At 34.0% G+C, this 27,968-nt stretch overlaps 1 protein-coding gene across 2 annotated transcripts in view; it reads right to left on the bottom strand.

Annotated features, from left to right (window-relative positions):
- Positions 1 to 15,626, bottom strand: part of ImpE3 (Ecdysone-inducible gene E3) — a 68,532-nt gene extending 52,906 nt beyond the window's left edge. For both annotated transcript variants that reach the window (XM_089644981.1, XM_089644982.1), the window contains exon 1: positions 15,399 to 15,626. The gene's annotated coding sequence lies outside the window, so the exon portion shown is untranslated. The remainder of the gene's footprint in view (positions 1 to 15,398) is intronic.
- Positions 15,627 to 27,968: the final 12,342 nt, after the last annotated feature.

Here is a 27,968-nt window from a genome sequence, read left to right as displayed (position 1 = left end):
TTATAATCTCTGGTCGAAAATGACAATATGCTCTATGGTCGGAAATGACAGCACATTATTTTTAATAAAAATTCAAAGTAATAAATAAATATAAACATTTTCTGTCTAGGAAATTACGCAATTGTCGTGATGAACACGGAGAAAAATGGGTATTGCTAATTTATTACAAAACTCTTAATATTATTAGTAATCCGGTTAAAAACGGGATTGCAGGCCGTTTCCGGATATTTTTTTAGTAAATTCCTAATATATCGGAACACGTGTTCATGCACTTGCATTTGCTTTAATAATATGCAAAGTCGAAATGCGAAAATATTAGAATTTTTATGAACACGTGTTCTGACAGCGTGGTAGTACAAGTTTATTACGAAACCTATCAATTAATTCGTTAAGGGCCTGCAATCCCGTTTTTAACCGGATTACGAATATTTTGAAGAGATTCTTAATAAATGAGCCATATTAAATATTAGTCATTTTTCTCCATGCAGGAATACTGAATTACTTACTTAAGGCGTGCAACACAAAAAATGGTTTTAATTGTGCAAAATGTTGGTATTTTTACACCCGAAACAAAATTGTTATGAGGTTAGGTTATCTGTTGCAAAGTTTTTAATTATGTACATTATTTGGCAGACTTTTTCAATATTACGCCATTGTTAAGGCAAATAGTTCGTGATGCAAGAGAGATAAAAAGAGTAGGAGTATTTAAGTATGGTGTACATCACCTTTTTAATCGGATTATCGTACTTTTCAACACAAAATAATTGTTTGGATTATAATAAAATGTATTTGTCTGGTATTTTTATTCCTGAAAAGTAATGTTTTCAGTTTTTTTGTGTGTTGAGGTTATTTGATTTAGCAAAATTTATATTATGCTATACATTGCCAAGGCGAATAAGTCGTGACGCAAGAGACAGAATGAAGACTGGAGATCCATCTAACTGAGGCGTGCAGCACCTTTTTTAATGGATTCTTTATTTATAGTGGGCTTCTTTTAAAAAAATTACAAGCTTTTTGTATCAAAGTAAACACTTAAATTAATAAAATAAATAAAAATGTAAAGATAATGACAAAAAAGGTTGCAAAAAAAACAGAACATAATACATTATTAAAACTGAAAAACACAACAGAATAATGATAAAAAGGTTGCAAAAAACACAGAACAAAATTCATAGTTAAAAGTGTGAACAGGAACTAAGAATCCTCAGGCATATAATTGAATTGAAAAAATTCAACAATACAAAATACTCGTAGTAGAAGCGAAGAAGTTATATGGGTACATAGCTCTATTTGTGTCTAGAAGAATAAAACTGATAGAATATACAACATTTATATTGATTAGTTTTAAGATGAAATATATCACCCAGATCAGAATATTTGTTTCATTTAATAGGAGAACTTTGGTAAGCTAGTGTCCTGGTGTTATTGAAGTAAAAAGGTAAGAAATGTAGGCATGATTTTTTGGGAACATAGGTATTGATAAATTGAAGTAATTTGGGACCATCAATTTTACAATGTAGTATTCTTTGTAACAGTATGAAATCTGTGCTTATTCTTCTTTCTGAAAGTTTCAATAGAGACATTTTATTCAGGAGGTAATTGTAATTTATGTTTTGTATAGGATTATGCAATTTATAGTTGAATCTTCCGTTGAATCTTTTCAATGTTATCTGAATGAACATTGAAAAATGGAGACCATAACGTAGAGTTATACTCAAAACAGTACTTTTACAAAACTAAAAACACTCTTGATTGGGTAAACTAATAATTTTAGGTTTTTTACTCCCCAAAATCTGTAGCAAAGTTTTTACGTAAGTACATTATTCAGCAAGGTTTGCACCGTCTGTCTGGGACATTTTGCCATTGCCAAGGCGAATAGGTTGTTATGCAAGATATATAACAAGTACTAACTGGAGTATCTACCTGAAAGGTGTATCCCATCTTTAAATGGATTATAATTCTTTTAAGAAAAAAATATTTTTAATTTTACACAGTTTTGGGTCGTAAATGACTTTATCTCTAATACTATCGTAGCTGTCATTATCGTGGCTGCATCCGAGAGGCTTAAATCTCCGATCAATGAGCGATCTATGCAAATGATGCTGTGAGCGGCGACCTCCCTGATGGACGTGGCTTCACCCGAGAGGCTCAACTCTCCACTCAATGAGTGATGGATGCAGATGATGCGGCGAGCGGTGACCTGCCTTTTTCATTACCAGCTATGTTGTTCATTTTATTATCATTATTATTTTATCTTAAATTTAATGATTGTATATATTATCTCATGTAATATGAAAGACTGACAATGCACCCTCCTGTCCTGTTGGATTAAACTTTAAAATAAATAATAATAAATAACGAGATGTTGTATTGCACCGAAGGACATTTGTAAAGGTTTTCTCAGGTATATTTATTTCAGTGTGACAAAAGTGATACTATTATACTTATTTCGTCTTCGGGAGGCAACGTAAGAAAGTCACTTTTTTTGGAAATCTATAAAATTGATATTGAGACGTTCCACGTTATTTTTGGAAGTTCAAACTTTCTATGTAAAATAGTTGTTATTTTATCTTTTTGTAAAGGTTCTAACACGTTTCCAAAACAGTACATTTTGGTGGCTATGTTCATGTCTAACGCAATGATTTGGGTTCAAATTTCAAGTTCATGGAAGTTGATATTGACTGACTATAAAAGTGTTTAATATGATTATAACAAATAAATTTTAACACCCCATCTAAAAGAACTCGACACACCAACCTTTTTTACACAAAAAGTAATAATACAAACACTGCAGCCGATTCCCCTATTTCTCGCATCCTTCAAACATTCAACTCAATTCAAACAAGCACAAATACCTATTAATATTTTTTGATTCTCTCCCTCTATTTAAGAAAAACTTTTTTAGCACACTGAATTCGCCCACATAACACATACAACCACACGGAGACACACATGCACAAGTACACACACACAAACACTCACACACACCTCTCTCCTTCCCCAGCACACTAATTTAACTTTACTTAAAAATGTAACTTAACCGTAAAATGTATAATATACCTAATATGTATATATGTCAGCGACATATCATTGGTACCAATTATTGTACTAAATTTTATAATTTATTGTCATCTATGTAATTATGTACTGTTTGTTTCTGCAATAAACAAAAATAAAATAAAATAAACTCTAGTCAATGTTTGTACGTGATCGGTAAATATTTTTACGGAGTGTTTTTTTATTATTTTATCTAAATTTGTAAAAAGTTTGTTTGTTCTCTATAGACTCAAAAACTACTGAACCTATTATTTTCTGATTTCAAAGATTTTTCTTATTAGTGTCAGGAGTATTTAAGAGAGTGTTTGAGAGAGTAGACGCCCGAGGAAGTTAATAATTGATTAATTAATTAATAATTAATTAATTAACTTAATCTGTCTTAATCTCTGCACTGGGATGAGATACAAGTAGAATTAAAGTCGATATAATTAGTTTTTTTTGGAAGTAATAATGTGGAATACCGTAACGAATGGTGGAAAAGGAAGATGTGGCACTATCAGGAGAAACAAAAACTTATAAAAAGTAAACTTTTCAATTCTTTAGAATAATACTATTATCACGTTAAAAATATTTTTTTTTCCGGTACACTAAAATTAACAACATCAAAACATTACTCCAAACCATTCATGACCCCGAGTAACGCCGGGTACACGTGAGCTGGTCTATAGTTATAAACTTTTTACTGGTAATAAGAAAATAAACCGCACTGCAAATACACTGCAGTTTATTTCCTAGTTCGCACCATTTACCATGAAATGGTAGAAATAACGATGTCTTCTGCAAGGTGTTTTTATTATAGATGTGAATACTTTAAGGGTCATTCACCTTCAGCTAAAGCATATAAACTCGACGCAAAGTCTGAAATTTTCGTCCTTGAAAGCTCACTTGATTTATGGGAATTTTCCCTCGTACGTTACCTTTCTACAGTATTCTCTTATATATGGTCTCCCCTGTCCCGTATTTTAGTTCACAAAATATATATGAACTTAAATACGGGACAGGGTAGACCATATATATGAATATTATTCTAGCGTTTCTTAAAATTAAAGTTCTTCTAAAATATATGCTATTTTTTTTCCAATTTTTACGAACATAGTTATGGATACGTGAAGATTTGTGTAACTACTTGGGAAAAGTGTAGTGGGCCCGGGCAGACGTTGTCCTGCCACAGGCCGTCTTCTATGTAGATCGCATTTTATGTAGACCGCCTATTATCTGGTGGAGCTGTTGTCGGATATTTTATGCATTTGACATACATAGAATACATGCGCAAGTCACACGCATTGTAGATATTGATTTTATTAATTCATTCGTTAAAGCCGTGCAATCTCGTTTTTAACCTGATTCCCAAAAGTTTTAAGACATTCTTAATAAATTAGAAATACTCATTTTTCTCATGTGTTTAAATTTGAGGTAAGCTATTGGCGTGCCTCCCAACACTAGATAATCGGAACACCTTTCATTGAAGTACTGGTAGAACAAACTCATACTTTCCCACCTGACTTCAAGATATTCTAAAAATTAAAATCCGTCTGTCAAGATCGGGAAATATATCAAATAGAATGCTGTTAAGAGATTTTTTGATATCTAAGTGAATCAGAAATGAGGTGACTACCAAAATATTTACCCCTTAAAAATCACAGTTTGAGATACACGGGTTTAATGTATACTAGAAAAGTAAAGTAGCTGGGTTTATGTACTCTGACGAGTAGTAACAGTTTGCTAAACTATCTTAGCTTCACAACTTACCCATTAAGTTCCTGAGCTTAAAGTTCTAGATATTATAATACGATATTATGACAGAGTTCTGAGAAATAAGCCCTCACGTCTCGATGCAAGTCACAGTGACAAATGAATTTTATAAAAATGGGACTGCAGGCCCTTAACGAATGAATTGACAGATTTCATAAAAAGGCACCAGTAAAGTTCAAAAAATTTCATCAGTAAAGCACGAATATGTTATGACGAAGTCAAACTAAAAATTATAATGTTTTCGCATTTCGTCCATTGTATTTATTAGGAAAAGGCCACCTGCGTGAACACGTGTTCAGATATATTCTGAATGACTAATATTTTATCAGTAAATGGGTATGCAGTCACATTTTTAAAAGTAGGTATTTTGATAAATCATCCGTACTCATTTTTCTACGCGGGGAAATAACAAATAGAGTGACAGGAAAGTACCTACTCAACATTGACTCGGAAGAAAGTAAGTACCTGCTTTGTTTTTGAAATAAGAAAACATAAATGGAATTGAAAGATGGGTTGGTTCTTTTATACCTTGAGTTTTTTTGATCTGGGGAAGAAGTGAGCAAACAAGGCTGGAAGTAAATAAATTTCTTCTCAGATCTGGGAAAACATGGTCTGGAAGGAAGTAGGTACTTGGTTTTTCAGATTTGAGGAAGAAGTGAGCAAAAATGAACACGAAGCTAAAGAAATAAGCACAAATTTTATGGAATAAGTAGGCACTTGGATTTAAAGATACTGCACGGAGAAAAATGAGTATTACTGATTTAAAATCGTAAAGCCGTTTTCTGTTAAACTTTTAGTACCTACATTCATAATATATTGGAACACGTGTTCATGCGCCTGCATTTGCCCTGTTTATTGATATGTTTTCCAACGTCACAATAATACATTCATTTTTTACCAAACAGGAAACCTCAATCAATTCATTCGTTATGGGCCTGCAGTCCCGTTTTTAACCAGATTACGAAAATTTTTAAGAGATCTTTAATAAATTAGCAATATTTCATATAGATAAGTTTTCTCCGTGTTTATTATTAGAATCGTTAACAGAATTATAGACAGCCCTGATTTATTGAACCAAATCATACTTCAACATACCAACCAGAACCATTCGATCAAAAATTATTTTTTATACAACAACAATATCAGAACTGAGTTATTTAGATACTCACTTGTACCGAGATTACATACAGTTGGCAACAATTTCGCAGAAATTAGTTAATAAAAGAACAAAACAAAATGTGTTCAACTGCACGGAATATAGTCACAAGAAGGCTATAGTTACATACTTAAATAATATTAATAACTAAACTTAGCATAATACTATTCTTCTGCATTGAATTTCTATATAACTAATAGCAATATTTTATTTCACGATTACTGTTGCGCTAAACTATTATGTAAATCAAATGTTTGTAAAAATCCATATGGGCGTAGAATATATAAATAAATAAATAATAAATATAATAATAAAGGAAGTCAAAAATAAGTAAATAAAATTATTGATGACCAATGTTCAGAAAAATCAAAGATAGCTGCCATTAAAAATGTGCGGTGAGAAAAATGGAGACAATGTTGGTAGTTCTTATTCGAAGTATGATACAGTTAAAGATGTCTGAAGGAGATAGGGTCCCATTAGCTCAGTTGGTAGAGCGGTGCCCCGGCAAGGCAAGAGTCCTAGATTTAACCGTATCTTTTTCTAATTTTTTCTATTTCAAATTTTCGTTTAGGAATCGCTTACATTGTCTTCAATAGTTAAATATTGCAATTTGATTTTTACTCATAAAGTTTTTCCAAAAAAATATAATAAGGAAATTAGTTTTTATATACGTGGTAAACGAAAGTTAAAAAGGGAAAAAGTAATTCGGCACTACTTATCAATTAATTTCTAAAGAAGAGACAAACCGAATAACGAGGATTGAATAAAGGTTTGAAAAAAACTCATTTTCAAAAAAATGTGATCCAAATACGAATTTAGATTTTCAACCCCTAAACTAATATCATGATTTATTTTTGGAGTATTTTCCATCATCAGGGCAGATGTGTAGTATATATTTAATATTACATCTACATCAACATACATAAGCACACCACAATCTTTACACATCTGACAATGGACAATGTAATACTGTCGAAAACGTTGGCTAAAGAAGGAGTGGCGTAACACAGCATAATACCCCAAAAATAAATTACTATAAATGTGATCCAGTTCACGTATAATAAAATGAACCCAACATTTTATAGATCGGGTATCAAAGGGCACGTAATGATCTCTTCAAAACTTTTATTACATCCAGTTTCTCATTTACATCAAATTTACAGAATCGTCCCACTAAATTTGATGCACTTCGCGAAATCGCCTTTTTAACGATCATGTACAGGGTTTTACAATAAGAGGTGTTATTTTGATATTCAATCGTAAAAGATCAATGGTTTCATTGCTTATGTGGCACGTAGCGCCGTCTTGTTGAAAATAAACGTTTTCCAGATCAATACCATCCAATTTCGGCCATAAAAAATTATTAATCATCTCTCGATAGCGATCCATTCACCGTAACTGTTGCTCCAGCCTCATTTTCGAAAAAGTAAGGTCCAAAAACTCCGTCGGACCATAAACCGCACCAGACAGTCACACGTTGAGGATAGAGAGGCTTTTCAACAATAATTCTTGGGTTTTCCGAGCCCGAGATGCTACAATATTGCTTGTTGACGAAGCCACCGAGGTGGAAATGGGCCTCATCACTCAAGATGATTTGCATTTGATTCACTCAAGTGAATTTAAATAATTTCAATGCGTTGTTGAAGCGTGTATCGTTCCATTTTTATTAATATCGTAGTTTCTACTTCTCAAATGTCAAAAAATGACAGCTTCAAAAGTAATATCTTCCGAAATAACGGGCTATTCAAAATAACAACTCTTATTGGAAAACCCTGTATAAAATAAAATTATAACCTCTTTGATAATAACCTCCGCTCTATTTCGGCAAGATGTGTTAATATCTGTAGAGATTGCACTTATATCAGAGGTACGCCTAGTTTCGAAACAAGACACTCTGCTCTTAAAACTTAAGTATTGCGAAATTGCCATTGTGTGGCTGAACCTACCTACATAATATTATATACTCGTACCTGGGGCAATCAGGCAAAACGAAATCATGTCAGCGATTAATGAATTTTTGCGTTACAGCATTCACTCTTTTGGCATTGCGAGAGATGCGTAGGTTTTGTATCTTGTGCGAATATAATTATGAGGAACTATTAGAAGGTATTAAATTTTATGAAAGAGATATTATTTTATTTAATGATCAACTTATGTTTAAAAGACAAGGTTTTTTTATTCTTAGAATAAAGGATAATAAATTATTATATCTATAATGTTAAATTAAAAAATTTAGAATAATTTTAAGCGAACATATTTTCAATCCAAAAAACATGATTTTCAAGACCATGGTTTTATTTCGCCACATATTAGAAGAGACGACAAACATATAAAAGATATATTATCTTAAACAAATTACTATAATCAATAATTAGTCCCCCGAAATATCCATACAAATTGAAAATATCTCTAGTAAAAAATTAACGCCGACGGGAATTGAAGCTAACGTAGCTCAGTGGTCCAGAGCACCTGACCGGACATCAGAAGCTGCGGGTTCAATTCCCGTCGGCGGCATTTTTTTACTAGAGAAACAGGGTTTTCCAATAAGAGGTGTTATTTTGAATAGCCCACTATTTCGGTAGATGTTACTTTTGGAGCTGTCATTTTTTGACATTTGACAAGTAGAAACTACGCCATTAATAAAAATGGAAGATACACGCTTCAACAACGCATTGAAATTATTAAAATTCACTTGAGTGAATCAAATGCAAATCATCTTGAGTGATGAGGCCCATTTCCACCTCGGTGGCTTCGTCAACAAGCAAAATTGTCGCATCTGGGGCTCGGAAAACCCAAGAGTTATTGTTGAAAAGCCTGTCTATCCTCAACGTGTGACTGTTTGGTGCGATTTATGGTCCAGCGAAGTCATTGGACCTTACTTTTTTGAAAATGAGGCTGGAGCAACAGTTACGATGAATAGATTGCGCTATTGAGAGATGATTAATGATTTTTTATGGCCGGAATTGGATGGTATTGATTTGGACAACGTTTACTTTCAACAAGACGGCGCCACGTGTCACACAAGCAACGAAACCATTGATCTTTTACGATTGAATATCAAAATAGCACCTCTTATTGGAAAACCCTATATTTTCAATTTGTATGGATATTTCGGGGGACTAATTATTGATTATAATAATATGTTTAAGATATACCTTTTATATGTTTGCCGCCTTTTCTAATATGTGGCGAAATAAAACCATGGTCTTGAAAATCATGTTTTTTGGATTGAAAATATGTTTGCTTAAAATAATTCCACATTTTTTAATTTAACATTATTTATAGCACGATGCCTTATGCTACGTATAAATTCGCGAGCCGAACTGTCGAACTGAACCTCAACTTATGGGAAAGAAACGAAGCAACCGCAAATGGCGTGAAACGCCGCTTGCAATTACCTTTACCGCAATTCATGGTACGGTTCGCAAATGTATACGTACCCCAAAGTTCAATTTAATAATTTGTTGAAGTCTTCTAATAAGACAAGAAGAAAGGATCTAGGCTGTAAAAATGTGTTGAAGTGTCGAATTGAGTCTGTATGGGGTTTTAGTAGTACTGTGCTGAGAATGTGGCAAGGATATCGGATGGCACGTGGAACTCTAGCGAGATCCAATAGAGTATTTGCAAGAGAAGAGAAACGTAAATCTTCCTTTAATAAGATGAATTTATTAAGGGTGGAGACCACCGAGAAGCGACAGTTGAAATATTTGAGGGAAACCTACGTTCAAACTTGAAAGCTATAAAGATATTCAATTATAAAATGAGTGAGTGTTTTAATTTCGTTAATTTGGGAGGTGGAATTGAGTACTGCCGCCCCGGGAACCATTTTTTTGATAACCAACACTTTAGCCACAGTTCACTACGTTTCGCTACGTTTGGTGATTTAGTTGATTTCATTGGGTGAGGTGTGTTCAGGATGCACCTGCCCGCTAACTGCGTGGTGTGCCAGATCGGGAGAGGCTGGTTTGGGGAGACCCTTTGATCTCTCATTTGAGGGATATATTCATATATCCCTCATACCTTTTGCCTTCCCAGAACTTCCTCTCGTCCTCATAAAGACCCTCCACACAGCATCCACAAAGATGACTTATGCCCTGAGGGAAATTATTTTCCTCATGGCCTCCTATTTGGGGTTAGTGTATAAAAAACAAGGGAATAGTAAGTAATAATAATAAATAATAATACTGGTAAAATAAACAAGTGGAAATAAGTTAAAAAATGTTTTATTTTATATTTTAAGGGAATAGTACTTTTAATAATTTATGACCGATCGGTGCCTGAGTTGACATCGCGTTTGGGTCCCACCCAGGCGTAGTGTGTTCAATTCCTCGGCTGGCTAAGTCCTCCATCACAACACAAGCAACATTTTCAGATTACTGTGGTGGTAGTAGGAGATTTTCAAATATTGTCAGGTTATTCGTAATCCGGGAATGTTTGTCTTTCTTTTTTAAATTAAAATTAACAAATAATTTATATAGATCTAAATCAGTGATTTTTTCAATACGTTTTAGTACTTACTTATCAACTAGCGCAAACCCGTGAAAAATCACGGGATATTATTATAATTGTAGGATTTGTGAATCTGACGATGTGGTCACCCCAAATAGTTCACTACGTTTAATGACTTAGCAGGGGGTGCCCGGGTTCACGGGGTGAGGTTTTTCTAGTTCTCGGCGGTGGGTCAGATCGGAAGAGACCTTTTGACCTCTCCAGACGGACTCTCTTTCGACTCATCGCCTTGCAACACAATGGGAGGGATGGATTCTTACGACCGTCATTCCTGAACATATTAAAACCCACATTCTTACACACTCCTCAGTGAGAAGTCCTCACACCTTCTTCCTTCCCAGAAAATTCTCTAATTCCTTTCTCTTAGAAGGAACTCCACATAGGATCTCCAAAGATGACATACCCTGTGATCTTGTGTGGAGCTTAAGACAAATAATTTCCTTTAGGGACTATATCATCTTTGGGGATGCTGCGTGAAGGGTGTTTTTGAGGAGAGGAAGGAGTAAACATGGGTCTTGAAGACACCCATGTTGTAGGAGGGAAACACAGAGGACGGCAAATCTTTCGACGAGAATGAAGAGCCAAACTGTTGAACTTAAGAACGGGTCGTAGAAACGATGTTGGGAGTGTGTCACGTGCGTTGTGCTTCCATATAGAGGCAACTATTGATTTCTAATAATGGAAGAAATCGAAATATATGCAATATATGACACATGATAAATGGGATTGAAAAAAATCAAAATCGAGTGACATTTTTCTGTCGTGTTAAAACGTTTTTAAAATAATTCACACGTTATTAACGCGTATTCCAAATATCATAATATTGACTTATTTTGACGTAAATTTAATGCTGAAATTTTCAAACACAAAAATATGCGTTCTAATAACAAGTCTAAGGTCCGCTATGTTAGTAGACCTTCTCTTTCGCGTGGCCCCAAAGGAAGAAGTCGCAAGGTGTTAAATCACAAAATCTCGGTGGCCAATCTTGTGATTTAACACCTAGCGACTAAAAACAACGAGATCTTGTGATTTAAGTCGCAAGGTGTTAAATCACAAGATCTCGGTGGCTAATTGTGGTCACCTCTTCGAGAGATAACACGGTCCGGAAACTTTTCCCGTAAAAGATCAATGGTTTCGTTGCTTGTGTGGCACGTAGCGCCGTCTTGTTGAAAGTAAATGTTGTCCAGATCAATACCATCCAATTCCGGCCATAAAAAATCATTAATTCCTTAATTAATATTCACAATAACACCTCTTATTGGAAAACCCTATGTTTTTAATTTTTCAAAAGAAGCAAACAAATTATGACTTGACATTTTAAATAGATGAAACGAAAAAATTTGGTTTTAAGTCACTTTACTGATATATTTTACTGTCTACTAGTTTCGGTACCTCCGTACCATCATCAGGACTGTTATAAAAGTTATGCTATTAAATACAGAAGTACACATGTGTAAAAGCATATTTTTTATAACATGCCTGATGATGGTGCGTAGGTACCAAAACCGGTAGACAATAAAATATATAGTGACTTAAAACCAAGTATTTTCGTTTTATTTATTTAGTATTTTTAGTATTGGTATCACCAGGACATTGCGGTGCTTGTGCTTCCTACCAGAAAGCAACCTGATGGACGTAAATCTACCACAAGCCGATCATAAAAACAAATGACATACCGGCCTTAAGTCTAAAAATATAAATTTCTACGTTAATTGACGAATTCTTTACGTCTTGGATATGTTCAAATGAGAGTTTTTTTATCGAGATTTTTAAGGAGATTAAAGCGTATATTTTAATACCACACCTAAGAAATATCACAAATTTAAAAAGGAATGTTTTATAATGTCCGTATAATAAAGTATAGTAATCCTGTTTTAAAACTGGTTTCACTGAAGAATCTATTGCTATTCTGGCTAATCCTTTCATGTATTGTGTTCCTACGTGAAATGCTACGTGTGTTTATTGTTGAAATAACTATTGAGGATATGTTACGTTGGTGCAGTAGGTGACTGGGCGAACTGCAAAAAACTTCATTTCGAGGCTATGTTTTTTTTTCAATACTTTGATCACTTTTCTTTAGTGTTCTGTTTTCCCATTAGACCACAAAATGGCTCTGATTAAATCATTTTTTCACAATTTCTAGCTTTTTCATTTTAATTTTGTGGTGTTTGATGATCCGAAAAAGTTACAAATTTATATAGGCGGTGCATGGCTATCTATGTAGGCCAAATGGGAAACTGATGAAACTGATTCTTTTGTTCACGTGTAGTCCCAATATCAACAGTAAATGACTACAAAGGTAAGTTTATCGATTTTAATCATATTTCTGCATGTAAAGTAATTCTATGTAAATCATATATCTATACAATTAGAGGTGCTATTGCGAACAAATATCTTGTTGAAAAATGTTCCATTTTTAAAACTTGATAAGCGGCGCGCGTAGAGCAGATTCGATAGGTTAAGTTAGAGCGCTAGGAGCGTTGGAGGTCGATTGGAGGTCAAAAAGTGGAACATGTTGTCGTTATGTCGCTTCGTGTCTCATATAAATATAAGAAATCAATGATATAAGTACACAAACGGAAAAAAATACTAGAAATAAAACTTTGTATCGGTTTAATAGCTAACCCTCAAATTCAAATTATCAATAAAATTGAAATAGTTGATAACGGCATCAAGGCGCACGCTGTGAGTTACATCTTTTTTAACTAATAAAATAAGAATATTATATAACGCTTCTCAATCTTTCTTCTATTTATATAAAGTATCTGTAGCGGACGGCGTGGGTGTAATTTTTTAAACAAATCTATTGTTTTAGTCCGAGAATGATGAAATTTTGCACGCTTGACCATCAAAACAAGAGGAAGGTGACCTTCTACAAAAGATTTCGAAGAGTACCGCATCCGATTTTCCTATATCTTAAAGCAGAATTTGGATACTTTATGATGAAATTTCGCACACTTGAATGAAAAAAATACAAAGGTATTTTAGCTAGTTATACAGAAGGTGTCTTAGTTGTTTTTTTCCAAGTAATTATTTACTGAGGTAATTAGTTTTTATTTTCTGACAACACTGACAGTCGGTGAAGTAGATTCCTTGTTACCCAAATTCGCTGACAGGAGGGTCAGGAGGGGGTCATCTTTGTTTCTTGTATCAGTTGGCCTTTATATAAATCCATGTTTTTTGTTATTGCGAGTCATTTTTAACCAAATTTAATAAAACAGCAGGATCTGTGATAATCTGGGGGAATCTATTTAAACCGGGTAGTAAATATATTATAATTTACAAAGTGAATGTATTGTAACATTTATAAAATAAACCAGTGTCTTCAAAACAACAAATCTTCTTACTGAAGGAAACCTACAAATTAAACATTGGGTTGAGAATGACTCGCAATAACAAAAAACATGGATTATATAAAGGCCAACTGCCACAAGCAACAAAAATGATCCCCTCCTGACCCTCCTGTCAGCGAATTTGGGTAACAAGGAATCTACTTTACCGACTGTCAGTGTTGTCAGAAAATAAAAAATAATTACATCAGTAAATAATTACTTGAAAAATAAACAAATATTAGTGATGCTTTCCTCATAGTTTTAATATCCATAAGGTATTATTCAGGAACCTTGCTCAGAACAAGTCAACAAGTTCGTCGCCAGAAGTTCACAAATCCTGTTAGGACGGTTCTTCTTATGCATAGGTACCTATTATTATATTGGAACGTGTTATCTCAGTCCTGCCACCAGAGGCGCTGTTGTTCTCAGACGACTTCATTTCATAGTTCTATGACCTTTGCTGCAGAAAGTGCGCTTCATTTTCAAATAATTAATTAGTAAGTCATTTAAGAATTAGGTGATAACATTAAAATTCTAAAAGTCACTGTATTCAGTATCTAGTTATGCTTACTTGTTGCTCTGTTTACTAAAGTGAGACAAAATTACGCGTAATTTTAAATCTATTAATATAACTAGATCAAAAATGTCTATTTTTGTAAGCTGTTTAGACTTAACATGCCTCACGAGTAGTTTTGAAACCGGATAGATTAATGAAAAAATTAAACACAATTGGATGTTGTTTTTTCAAAGAAGCTACATAGCTGTACAAAAAAAGATACGAGCATATTTTTAATGAATCAAAAAAGCCTGGAATGTCATTAACTTTGTAGGTTAGGTAGGGAATGTTTCAAAATGTTAAAATTGTTGTAAAAGACTGGGCTTTAAATGGACCTAACCCATCAAAGTAGGGAAGATAGGGACACTTAGACACACAATAATGGAGAATTACAAACTGTCAGTATCATAAATAAAAATCTTCGGATGGGAGTTCAAACTTTTGGGATTATTGGAGCAATGGTTATTCCTGATTCGACGGAAAATGGAGTGATAATAATGATGATGACATCTGGCCACTATAATTTCACAGATCAAACTATCTTTAAAACTAACATACCTTTATATAAAAAAAAATAACGGACCTTTTCTTGTATTTTAATAACAGAACGCAAATTTATTTATTTTAAAAAATACGTCAATTTAGTGAACATAAACCAAATTCAGATTACTTGCGGTAATCAAAAATACTAATTTGGGTTGTCCTGCGCAACTCTGGTTCAATGAACTAAAATTAGAATTGAATTTGAGTGTCATTTTTTAAATTTAAACAGATTGTATAAAAAATACAGAACCTACCCATAAAATAATATTTTTTAAATAAATTATTTTTTACATTTTCAAAATTGAAACTGATTTGTCAAAAATTTAGAGCATCCCGTGATTTTTTAGAGGGCTTGAGCTACTGACAATATAAAAAATGCAATTACTTATTTCACTAAAACTTAATAATAATGTCATGTAGTAGAATACAAATAATAATGTATTTGAATTATTAACAAAAAACGTTAAATATTTTTACTTTTAAGAATATTTACCAAAATTCCGTTATCCAAATAAGTTCAGCATTCAACAACAAACACCACTTAAAAAATCAAGCACATATACAATCAGTAATATATCTTTACCCGAATGGTACACAACTGTTAAAGAATTGATAGGGGGTCAATTGTTCCTTCTAAAGAATGCACTTGAAACGTAATCATGTGTTATATGCGGGAGACATCAACGAACTAAAACTCAAGAGCCGAACCCGGCGCGTTGCCGACAATACCAACCGCTGTGAGGCGATGTGTGCTTGGGATGGTATGTACCAACGAATATTAAATAACTGTATAGAATTCAGTGTATTCATCATTTTTTGATTTGTAAATCTTAGATGAATCGTTTCGAAAGATTGAGACAACCGTGTAATAATCAATACTTGCGGGCGGCACTTGGTTGGGCTTCGCCCAGTTCAAGTGATTCTGACAACAGTTACATTTAATAGGTAAATATAAGGTCATTTACAGAGAGAGGGTGAGTATATATTGCAAATAGATTATTACAATATAGCGCCCCTGAGGTGATATCTCACAAAAGCGGCGCTATACAAATTGTCCAATAAATAGATAAATATAATGTTTACATTTTATTGCACACATATGCACTGATATACAACGGAAATAGATAAAATAATGTAATCGTATTAAACTATATCTCATTATAACACAAAAAAACTTTGTTTACATCACTTTATTATATACAACCACTACATGTTTCATGAACGAAGTTAACCTCATCAGGAGTAAGTATACATTTTTTTTTTTTTTTTTTTTTTTTTTCCATTATTTCTGGCTTTCACCCTTCAAGGGTGTTCTTGGCCATCATTTAAAATTATTGAGAAAGGTGTATTGAAAGGTGAATTTAAATATTAATTTTATTTAAATAGGCAAATTTCAAAATTATAATGAAAATTGGAGTCGAGTTCAGACTTAAAAGAGATGAAATGTTGAATGGAGGGGAGGCAATTTTAGTTAAGGCTTGATAGAAGAGAGGATATTTGTTTAGAGAGGGACAACCAAAAAATATGTGATCTAAAGTTCCCACTTCTAGACCACAGAATGTACAATCTGGGGAGTCAAGGACGTGAATTTTAAAAAGATGGGAAGGAACGGAACAATGACCGATCCTCATTCGAATGAGTGAAGAAATTTCTTTTTTGGAAAAATGAGGGAATTGCTGAAACCACGGTTTTGATGGTATAGTCCTTTGTATTGAGGCATAGCAGGCTCCCTTGGATTGACTAGCAATGTGCCAATACTCTGACCAAACATTGCGGGATCTTTCTTTGATGATGGAAAAAATGTCAGATAAGGGAATGTGGTTTACGAGGGTAACAACAGGGTTGGACGCTCCTTGTTTTGCCAAGGCATCCGCAATATCATTACCCATGATACCAACATGTCCAGGAATCCAAATCAGGGTTACAGATTTACCAGAGCTTTGAATGGATGCTATCATCACTCGAATAAGGCATACAAAATGATCATCAGGATGAAGAAGAGGACTGGATTTAAGTTTTTGGAGGGAACTGAGAGAGTCAGAGAGAACGAGGGAATGTTCAAAATTATTTTTGATTATATATTTGAGAGATTCTATTATTGCAATGCACTCAGCTGAAAATATTGAAAATTGATTTGAAATTGAATGAAATATTCTATCATTAGAATTATTGTGGTAAACGTTAATACCTATACCACAGTTAGGAGAGTCGGGAGATTTGGATCCATCAGTAAATAAAAGAGAAAAGTTGGGCCATTTAGATAAAATAATGTCATTGAACATATTATTGACAGTTCGGGCCGGGAGATTGGAATGACTTTTAAAGATTCCGATCCCTTCTAATATTGTTGGGGATAGGGTGACGTGACTATATTTTAGTTTGTATAAGGGAAGTAGATCATTTTGGATGATGTGGAGCTCTGAGAGAGACTTAAAATTTTTACAGATGTCAGGAATAGGTTTAGTTGAAGCTCTGATTGTAGATGAATGGTTTGAGTCAATGAACAAAGAGACGCTGGGGATAACCTGATGACATTTAGAATTTAAACATTTAAGAACAAATTTGTCAGCAAATAGTTGACGCCTTAAATAAAGAGGAGGATCAGAACATTCTACTTGAAGGGAATTGATGGGTGACGATTGCATCGCTCCAGTTATTATTCGCAAAGATTTAGATTGAATTTTGTCTAATTTATTAAGTACATTTTTTGAGGCAGTACTAAAAAGTGGGCAGGCATAGTCGAGATGGCTTCGAATAAGTGCATTGTAAAGCAACTTAATGCAAGTAGGGTGAGCTCCCCACCAAACGCCAGATAATGATCTGATGATATTTAAATTTTTTTCGCATTTAGTAACTAAATTATTAATATGGGAAGACCATTTAAGTTTCCTATCAAATGTTACTCCCAAAAATTTTACTTCAGAAGCGTTGGAGATTGGAGAATTTTTAAATAAAATTTGAACGGGGGGGATTTTATGGCGGTTTGAGAAGGTGACACACTGAGTCTTTTGGATTGAAAGTTCAAGACCATGTAACGTGAGCCATGTGCAAAGGGCATTCATGGCTTCGTTAAGATATTTGACGGCAAGAGGGATGATTTTGGATGATAAGAAGAAAGCTATGTCATCTGCGAACTCGATAATTTTTATTTGTGGGGGAATAGTGACATGCATATCATATGTGTATATATTATACAGTAAGGGGGACAATACATCGCCTTGTGGTAAACCCTTCCAAATAGACCTACTTTGAGGAGAAATATCTGGAAGTTCAATGAAAATTTTTCTATCTAGAAATAGATTAATAATTGATTGGACAAACATGGGGGGAAGGCCAAGGCCTAGAAGTTTTTTTTTCAGGATTGGGATGGAAACATTGTCAAAGGCGCCTTCTATATCTATAAAGACGGCAAGACAAACTTCCTGTTTAGAAATTGATAAATTAATATCAGTGCTGATGATGGCAAGGTTATCCTGAGTGGATTTTTTTTTCCTAAATCCAAATTGAGATGGAGAGAGAAGCTGTTTACTCTCGACAAAAAATTCTAATCGGTTTTTAATTAATTTTTCATAAAGTTTACTGAGGGTGGATGAAAGAGCGATTGGCCTGTAGTTGGATCCAAAATTTGGAGATTTGTTTGTTTTTAAAATAGGGATGATTATTTGAGAACTCCAGTCATCAGGCATTATACCAGTCTGGAAGATTTTATTTAAGATGCTTAAGAAGTGGTTTAGAACATTATCATTACTATTTTTGATTATGCTGTAAGGTATACCATCTCTGCCTGGAGATGAGTCCTTGACTGTTGATAAACCATTTTTTAGCTCAATTAAGGTGAATGGAGAGTCTAGCCAATGATTAGACATGGGAGTATTATAGATGGGCGTTATTTCATCTAAGTTAGGAACAGAAGGGGGGGCAATTTTGTCCAAGAATTCATCTATCCATTTAGAATGAGACGCTCGAGGAGATGGTGAACTGAAGGAGGATCGAAATCTTCGGATCATAGACCAAACTTCCGAAATTGGAGTGTTCGGAGATACTGAACTGCAAAAGTTGTACCACCCGGATCTTTTTTTTGACCTCAATACCCTTTTGGCATTGGATTCAGCGTTTTTGTATATAAGATAGTTCTCCATAGTCATATTGTAACGATAGGAAAGAGATTTAGCTTTCCGAATTCTTACTACTTTGGAACATTCCTCATCCCACCAGGGAGTTGGAGGGAGTTTTTTGAGAGATTTAGTTTTAGGGGGAGGATTTGATTTATTTATTGCAGTTATGAGCATTGATTTGAAGTTATTATAATCATCTTTGACGGAAAATATATCGGTGGCGGGTGAATTTAGTAGGAACTTGTCCATATGAGAGTTAAATTCATCCCATTTGGTGTGTTTCGTTTTAATCTTTGTCGAAATATGAGACTTGTCTGATTGGAAAGAAGTTTGATAAGTAATGATGATCGGGAAATGATCACTGGAGCAAGGGTCGGGGGACACCACCCACGAGGAGAGAGAAGCCAGACTAGTAGAACATATCGAGAGATCCACTGCACTGGGGTTTGTGCTGGGGCGTGAGATCCTAGTAGGAGATCCGTCATTCAAAAGGAAAAGGTTGGATTGATCTAGGAAATCCATCACACTTCGACCATCTCGGTCGGAGAAAGCAGAACCCCAGACGGGGGAATGGGCATTAAAATCGCCTAATATAAAGAAAGGAGGGCTTAGTTGACTTACAATTTGCAACCAAGTTTGTTTATTGAAGTGGGCTGTTGGGGGAAGATAGACTGAAATAAAGGATGTGTCCTTTATTTTAGCTGCAACCATTTGGAAGTCAGCATTGGGGGGTTTGATATTATTTATTGGGGAAAATGATATGGATTTTTTAATAAAAAGGGCAGCACCGCCGCCCGAACCTTCCGGGCGATCGTCGCGGAGACAGGAATACCCTCCCACATTAAAGTGGGTGGATGGAGTAAACCAAGTCTCCGAGATAGCAGCCAAAGAAATAAAGTTGGAATTTAATAGGTTAAGGAGATCAGATTTGTTAGAAATAGCACTTCGGCTATTCCACTGAAGTATTCTGACATCCTGAAGAGCCATTTTGAATAAATGATTTTAATGTGGAAATAATAGTAGCAGCGTTGGACGGTAGATTAGTTTGAGAAGAAATAAGGTCAATTAGAAGAATAATAAGAGTTTGGATAAATGAAGAATTGTCTTGGGAGAGTTTTTCAGAAAGTTTAAGAGAGTTCATTGAGGACGGATTATAATTATTTGCACACCCATTTGTGGCATTTGAAAGAGGTGAACCATTGGGATTTAAGAGCAGTGAGTTGTGTTGTTGCTGATCGTATCCAGGAGCCGGTTTAGAGATAGCGTTTTTGTATGTGAATTTAGTTGAACGAGAAGAAGTTGTTGTAGTGGAAGGAAGAGGGTTGGATGAGGAGTTGCTGGATAAAGCCTCAGCAAATGATTTTTTGACAGGCGGGAATAATTTAGAAGCCTGCAGAAAAGACAAGTTCTCAGAGGCCATAGAAATTTTAATATTTTTTTGGCGAGATTGTTCTGGGCAAGATGTGTTGATAGCTGTATGTGAGCCTGAGCAGTTAAAACATTTAGGTGAGGAGGAAGAAGGACATTGGTCAGCTGCGTGGTTTTCTCCACATTTAAAACATCTGGGTTGAGATCTGCATGCAGCTTTGGTATGACCAAAACGACAGCAATTGAAACATTGAGTGGTGGGATATGTATACATTTCAACTGGTAATGAGTTGAAGAATAAATATATATGAGAGGGAAGAGATTGACCTTCAAAGGTGATAACAACAGATTGGGAGGGCTTCCAGGTAATTATACCCTCAGAGGAGTCCTTGTAATTTAGCCTCCTGGCTTTTATGGGATTGCCAATGTGTTGGGGGGTTGAAAGTGAAGACAGAATTTCTTGGATGGACAGATCGGTCGAGATACCTCTGACCAGGCCCATGCGAGTGACATTGAAAGTAGGGATATATGCCTTGAACTTTGAATTAGATGAAATGAAGATATTTTTGATGAAACTGTTGGCAGCTGGCCCTGAGAGGAATTCGACGGAGATTCGGAAGCGACCCTCGGCTTTTACACCTCCAGGTTTGATTGAAAGATTCTTGCTATTTGATAGGAATTTGCCAAATTCAAGAGGGTGGATGGTTTTTCCTTGCTCAGTTTTTTGGGCGTATGCTATGAATGGGCCACGGGAATGAGGAGAATAAAAGTTTGTTGGAGGAAGTTGAGAAAGTGCTGGTGGGGACAGTGAAGTCGAAGGCGAGTCAAGTTTTATTGGGGAAGAAGGAGTAAATTTCCTTTTTTTGGTAGAAGTCAAGATGACAGAATCACTGTCAGAAATTTCTACATTTTCCCCGTCTGGGGGGTCTGGAGAGGGATCTGGGGGCTTTGTAGGGGGTCCAGGAGGGAAATCTTCCTCCATTATTCACAACAGTAAACAACTACAATAATAGTATGAAAAATGACAGAAGTAAAAAAGTTTATAAATATCTGGAAATCAGCAGCGAAAAGTGACTCCTGGAAGATCAGGAGGGAGAAGAAACCTCAAGGCACAACACACTACACTTTTTTTTTGCCAGAAAACAAAAAAGAATGGTAAAAAATTAATTTTAGATAGAGCAAAACAAAACAACTGATGACAGCCAAATGTTATTGTTGCAATCCTAAGTATACATTGAAGTCAAAAATTAAATATTGATTACAATTGGAAAGAAGAAGTGGATGGAGGGGGGAGGGGTTAGAATGGGCGGGGTTTAACAGAATTAGGAGTTACAATATCGTTAGACGGGAAAGACCAGTTGAGTGGGATAATATTTAAAAGAGAGTTTATTTAAAAAAATCTTGTTAGTTAATAAGATTACTTATTCTTAGCTATCTTATCTACAAAAGTATTGTCTTGTTTATTTCTGCAAAATGATTTGATTGTGATTGATGAATTTATTAAAAGTGATTATTTTTCTTCGCTCATTGAATTGAATACTGGAAACGATGATGATCCGTAAGTCGGGATTGAAATGATTTTTATTCGTTTAATTAATACCTAGTATCTAGTAGTAGTTAAGATTTGAGGAACAGACAAATTGATTATCGGCTTTATAGTTAAGATAATACGTAGATAAAATATCGAATTATTGATTCTATGCAGACGTAGGACAAATCAAACAGAGTAAGAAGAACACTAAAGACACTGAATATATATTCATAATTAAAAACATTATTTTATTAAAGTTTTTAAAGGTAAAATATATTTAATAACTGCCGACTATAGCATCGTTACTTTTGTTATAATAATATCTTCAAAAATAATAATAAATAAACAAAAACTAAAAAAAATAAAAATTTTAAACCCCATTTTTATGCATTTTGTATTATAGTGAAGTACTGTTTTAACTCAACGCTTTTGCATTTCTTCTGTCTGTAAATTCGTTTCTGTTCTGATTTATTAATACTCCACGTATTATAATGGTGACTCGATAGTCGACCTAACTAGAAGCTTGCTAATTGGAATCTGAAACAGTAAGTTTCTCTGAGAGCCTTACCACTGGCCCTGGCGACTACTGGCCACTGGCTCCATCTTGCGGACGTCTACGCAAGCTCTATGCACTGCCATCTGTGCATCCATCTATGAAGCTCTTAATTCCCAACTGTTTATTTTTTTCGTTCCGGATTAAAAATGGTGGCCGATTTAATGGTTAAGTAAAGGTTGGTTCTTTAAAGATGAAATCGTTCAGTTTATTTGGACTCTCCACAATTTCGAAAATTCCAATATTATGGTAATTGAGATAGTAAAATTTCTTTAGACAAATTGTATAATTCGTCCTTTGAAATAAAAAAAGGTTGATTAAAATACATGGTTTGTAATTAATTACGTAGGTATTTATATGCCTATTTACAAGTGTTATGCTTTCAGATGAAATTTTAGTTACTTGAAGAGTCATTTTATGTTACTTGGTTGTAGGTAGACGCCGAAAAAATATGATGTTGATTACTTATGTCAATTATAACATACATATTTTTAAATGTACAAAAGTAACACATCTTCACTTATTGCATCATCATTACACATTATTACGATGCCCAAAACGGGTTTTGAATCTGAGATAAATCAGATGTTCGACTTTTTGGTTGTTTTTGCTAGTGCAAAATCTAGATTCTAAGTCATTATTTAGGATGAGATGTTTGCGAAATTTTAAGAACGTTTTATCACGGTTTTAAAAATCAAATCATGTAAGATTATTTTTATCGTTTCAAATTAACACAATATTTGCAACACTTTTTTTTGAAGAGTATGTTCTTAACTATTTGTAATATGTATACTTGTAGTCTTGTACTACTTGCTTGTAATAATGATTACTAAATATGAATAGTGAGAATTTTTTAAATTATTAAGATATTTAATAAAATCAATCTTATTTATTCTTTGCCGCTGTTGGGATTTGGTCGCCAGGATCTTTTGGTATTCTGGCTCCTGCTTTAACTACTGAGCTATTGCTACCACCTTTAAACTCGCTATTTTCCTCCTCAATATAATTGATGTATGGATTTGACTCACAACTCTCCACTACATAACATAATTCATACTCACATGTACATATACAGGTCAAGATACACAATACATACATATGTACACTTATACACCACATACATTATTTATATACAAATAAATTCCCTCGCTGGTAAAAATTGGCATATAAATGTCACCGATCCTTGTAATAATTTATAAAACCTTGTTTGAACATAGTTTATTTGTGAAGTGTCTGTTTCTTAAATTATAAAAAATATAATTAAGTAAAATAGGAAGAACGGAAACCGCTAATTAAAAACTATATCGCGATAATTTTATTTCAACACGGAGAAAAATGAGTATTATTAACTTATTAAGAATCTCTTCGAATTATAGATAATCCAAAAAACGGAATTGCAGGCTTTTAAATATTTTAATTTTCATAAACGCGTGTTCCGACGTCGTGAAAATACATTCATAATTAAATAAAAGTTTACCAGGTAAACTCTTAATTCATTAAGGCACGCAAACCCTCTTTTAACCGGATTACCATTAATTTAAAGAGATTCTTAATAAATTAGCAATACTCATTTTTCTGAGTGAAGAGTTGCAATTAGTTATAAATAAAACATAACATTTTAGCCAAAATAAATACTGAGTATTTGAATGGTTTTATTATTATCGTTTTGAATATACATCTACGTTGTTTATTTCAGCGGTCTAGATGTCAAAATGTCTTCGTTCATTAATTCGTATTTTAGCCACCTGCAGAGATAAATCTGTATGCCTATTCTAGTTTATTTTACTGATCTGACGAAGGAAACAAATTAGTTTCGAATTACAATAATTGTAGAGATGCAAAATTAGTCTTAAGTTTTTTTTATAATCCAGTACAACATAATTCATTTCGCAGAAACAGTAATTATTATTAGTCTCAAATGCTTCAATTGCATTATGCAATACATTGCTAACCTCGTTCAGCTGGTTTTACAGAAACACTTATAAAATTTTATGGATTATATATCATACTTTTAACAATTTAACTTGAGTTATTTTAGACACGAAATTTATTTTAAATATTTAATAATACGATGTTACATATAATTAAGCAATACAACAATAAAGCATTGTATATATGCTTTCAGATTTTATCAAGAGATTATGATCTCGTGCATATTATTATCAGATAAACGGAATAAGGCCAAAGAAAAAGCGGTCAGGGTGTGGTCACTTAAAACACACAAATAAATAAAATATTTGAAAAAAGTAATTAGAACATAAAAGTATTTTATGAAAAAGAGGCCTTTCTTATTTGTTTTAAGTTTTATGTAGTACTTTTTCGTGCAGTAAGAAGGATTAAGGATGATCCATAAGAAAGATTAAAACCAGTTCGTAAATATAACGTGTTTTAATTTATATGTAAAAGTGTAAAATATTAGACCTACGTTACTTGTTTTAAAGGTCTCTTCATTAAAAAAAGAGTTTTATTTACATGGAACAATCGCATGATGATTTAAACATCTGTATTAAAAAAGGCCTGATACCTCTTTAGTAGTCTGAAGGACTTGCTCGCTCTGGGGTTATACAGGGTTTTCCAATAAGAGTAGTTATTTTGAATAGCCCGCTATTTCGGTAGGTGTTACTTTTGAAGCTGTCATTTTTTGACATTTGACAAGTAAAAACTACGCCATTAATAAAAATTTAACGATAAACGCTTCAACAACGCATTGAAATTATTAAAATTCACTTGAGTGAATCAAATGCAAATCATCTTGAGTGATGAGGCCCATTTCCAACTCGGTGGCTTCGTCAACAAGCAAAATTAAAAACAAGCAAAGGGCTTGGAAAACCCAAGAATCATTGTTGAAAAGCCTCTCTATCCTCAATGTGTGACTTTTTGGTGCGGTTTATGGTCCGTCGGAGTCATTGGACCTTATTTTTTCGAAAATGAGGCTGGAGAAACAGTTACGGTGAATGGATTGCGATATCAAGAGATAATTCATGATTTTTTACTGCCGAAATTGAATGGTATTGATATGGACAACGTTTACTTTCAACAAAACGGCGCTACGTACCATACAAGCAACGAAACCAATGATATTTTACGATTGAATATCAAAATAACACCTCTTATTGGAAAACCCTCTAGTTGGAAGAAGAAAGAATACCACAAAAGAGTCCTAACTACCTGGAGCCAATGGGATTATGGCATCATCAATTTTGGTATTTTGTGAGGTAGATAGTGGAGATAGGAAGTAGATGGGTAAGTTGAAGGTGGGGAAGTACCTGGTTATTCAGATCTGGTCACCAAATACGGCTAAAGTCGTTTCAAGCAACGTTTCGAGAGTATCTTCCACTCTGGTACGTGCCGCACCTTATATTATTTGAAATTATTAAATTGTCATAACAAGTCGATCAGTAAAATTTACATGCACACGCCGGGATTTGAACCAGCGACCTTCTAATTGCTAGTCGAGGGCCTTACCCCTCGACCACGGAGTCCGTCAATTATTCAACAATTGTTTTTTGTTTATTTTAAAATAACAACAGGAAATGATTTTTAAAATTGACCAGCACATAATAATGATAAGAATTTATTGCAGAATGTATGCAGGGGTAGTGCAATGCAATACATTCCATATTTGAAATAATTACTCAGTACTCAGATTTAGTCATTTCAAAATCATGCAAATCGATAACTTAAGAATTAAACAAATGCGGCTATTCATCTTAACAGCTACTTAACCAACGTTGGCAATCATCAGAGAAAATAAACCGTACAGAATGCAGCCCTTAGAATTAAGCCGATTATAGTCAAAGTTCCACAGCCATGAGGTGCAACGTTTCCCTCTACCATGTCGTCGATTAATATCACCTTGGATTATTAATTGTTTTCTTGATTGTCACTCCGTGATTCGCCAACCAAGAATTTCTTTTCTTACGTTGCGTCTTGGGTAGGCGAAGTCGATGCGACCACGACGCGGCGCGTTGCGAAAATATCAAATGGTCACTGCCACGTGTCCTACGATATTTTCGCACGAAGTGGACGTAGCGGACAATGGACAATAATTATTGCCTGTTGAGTATTATACCTACTTGAAATTAAGTATTCAAATGTTTAAATAATATTTTTTGTCAATTTTGTTGGTACCGCAAAATCATTTTCTATGTTTCTTCAACAGAAATACGTAGCTGCAAATTATGTAGCAAGAGTGGGCAATGGGCACGTAGGACAGAGTTGCCGTTTCGCATCGCTTTGCTTGATATTGATTTAAGGTGACGTAAGACTCTCATAGCGGGGGTTTGCTCGACGCTCACATTTCAATTTTATCTGATGAACGTATTACTAAATTCTCAAAAGCTTCTAAAGGGATCCATATGGATGTAAGATATTTTTTAATTTTTTTAATTTGTTTTTTTTATTTTTATTAGGTACAATATTTTTTACAATTCAAGTTTTCCAGTAATGTAGGCCTCACTGGGTGGCTTGCCCGTGCTGAGGCCTTCATTTTATAATATGAAAATATAAACTAAATAATACATTTAAAGAGAAAAATAATACATTTTAAATTAAAAATACATAATAATATATTTAAAATTAAAAAATAGTACATTGAAAATAATCTTGTGTGTTTGTGAGTGATGTGTGTTTATATTGGTTTTGTGTGTTACGTGTAGGTTTTATTTTTATTTTATGCTATGAAATTTTGGTAATATTGTCTTTTTTGTTCTTTAATCCATTTTGTAATTTTGTGTGTGAATTTATTTTTATTTTCCTCAATTTTAATTTCAAGTTTTAAACTGTTGAAAGCTTTTATTGCATGATATTGGTAGTGTCTTTGTCCAAAGATTGAATTTACTGTCGGAGTTTTTATGTTTTCTTTGTACGCTTGTCTAACTGGTCTGTTAGTGTTATTTTGTGTATGTTGAAATTTTTTTTTGTCAAAAATGTAGTTTAGTAGTGTTTTAACGTATAATTGGCGTATATTTAGTACGTCACAGCTGTTGAATATTTGGTCTGTATCAGTCAGTCTATGTTTTTTAAGTATTACCTTTAAAATCGTTTTCTGTGCGTTTTATATTTAATATTAATAAAACAGGACCTTACCATTCAAATATTTTATGTAAAACGGTTTGAAAATTTTATAAAACGTTTTTCAACTACAAAAGTTAGCGTAAGCAACAAATTTTATTTTTCTAATGATAAATTAGTGACTTCCCGAGAGATCCCTCTAGAAACATTTGAGATTTTAGTAAAACATTTATAAGAAATAATTAAAATAAACCCCACGGAAGGTTCGATTTTCTAAGACTACTAGGGCAAAGTCGGGCGTAGGTGCGTCCATTACGCCGGGCCGTGGGCCGAATATTGTTTGTATGTATCAAGATTAAGATTACCACTTTATTTTAGAGACAGGGCAAATTCAACTCCAGGTTTGTCCAATACATCAAAACCGCGCGTCGCATATTTTTGTGCACGACTGCTTCACTTACGTCGTTACGATTCTGGCTTTAT

The sequence above is a fragment of the Hesperophylax consimilis genome, chromosome 22, assembly GCF_061612785.1.
Source record: "Hesperophylax consimilis isolate HC1 chromosome 22, BYU_Hcon_1.0, whole genome shotgun sequence".
Classification (NCBI taxonomy): Eukaryota; Metazoa; Arthropoda; class Insecta; order Trichoptera; family Limnephilidae; genus Hesperophylax; species Hesperophylax consimilis.
This window is presented reverse-complemented; position numbering and strand designations above follow the sequence as displayed.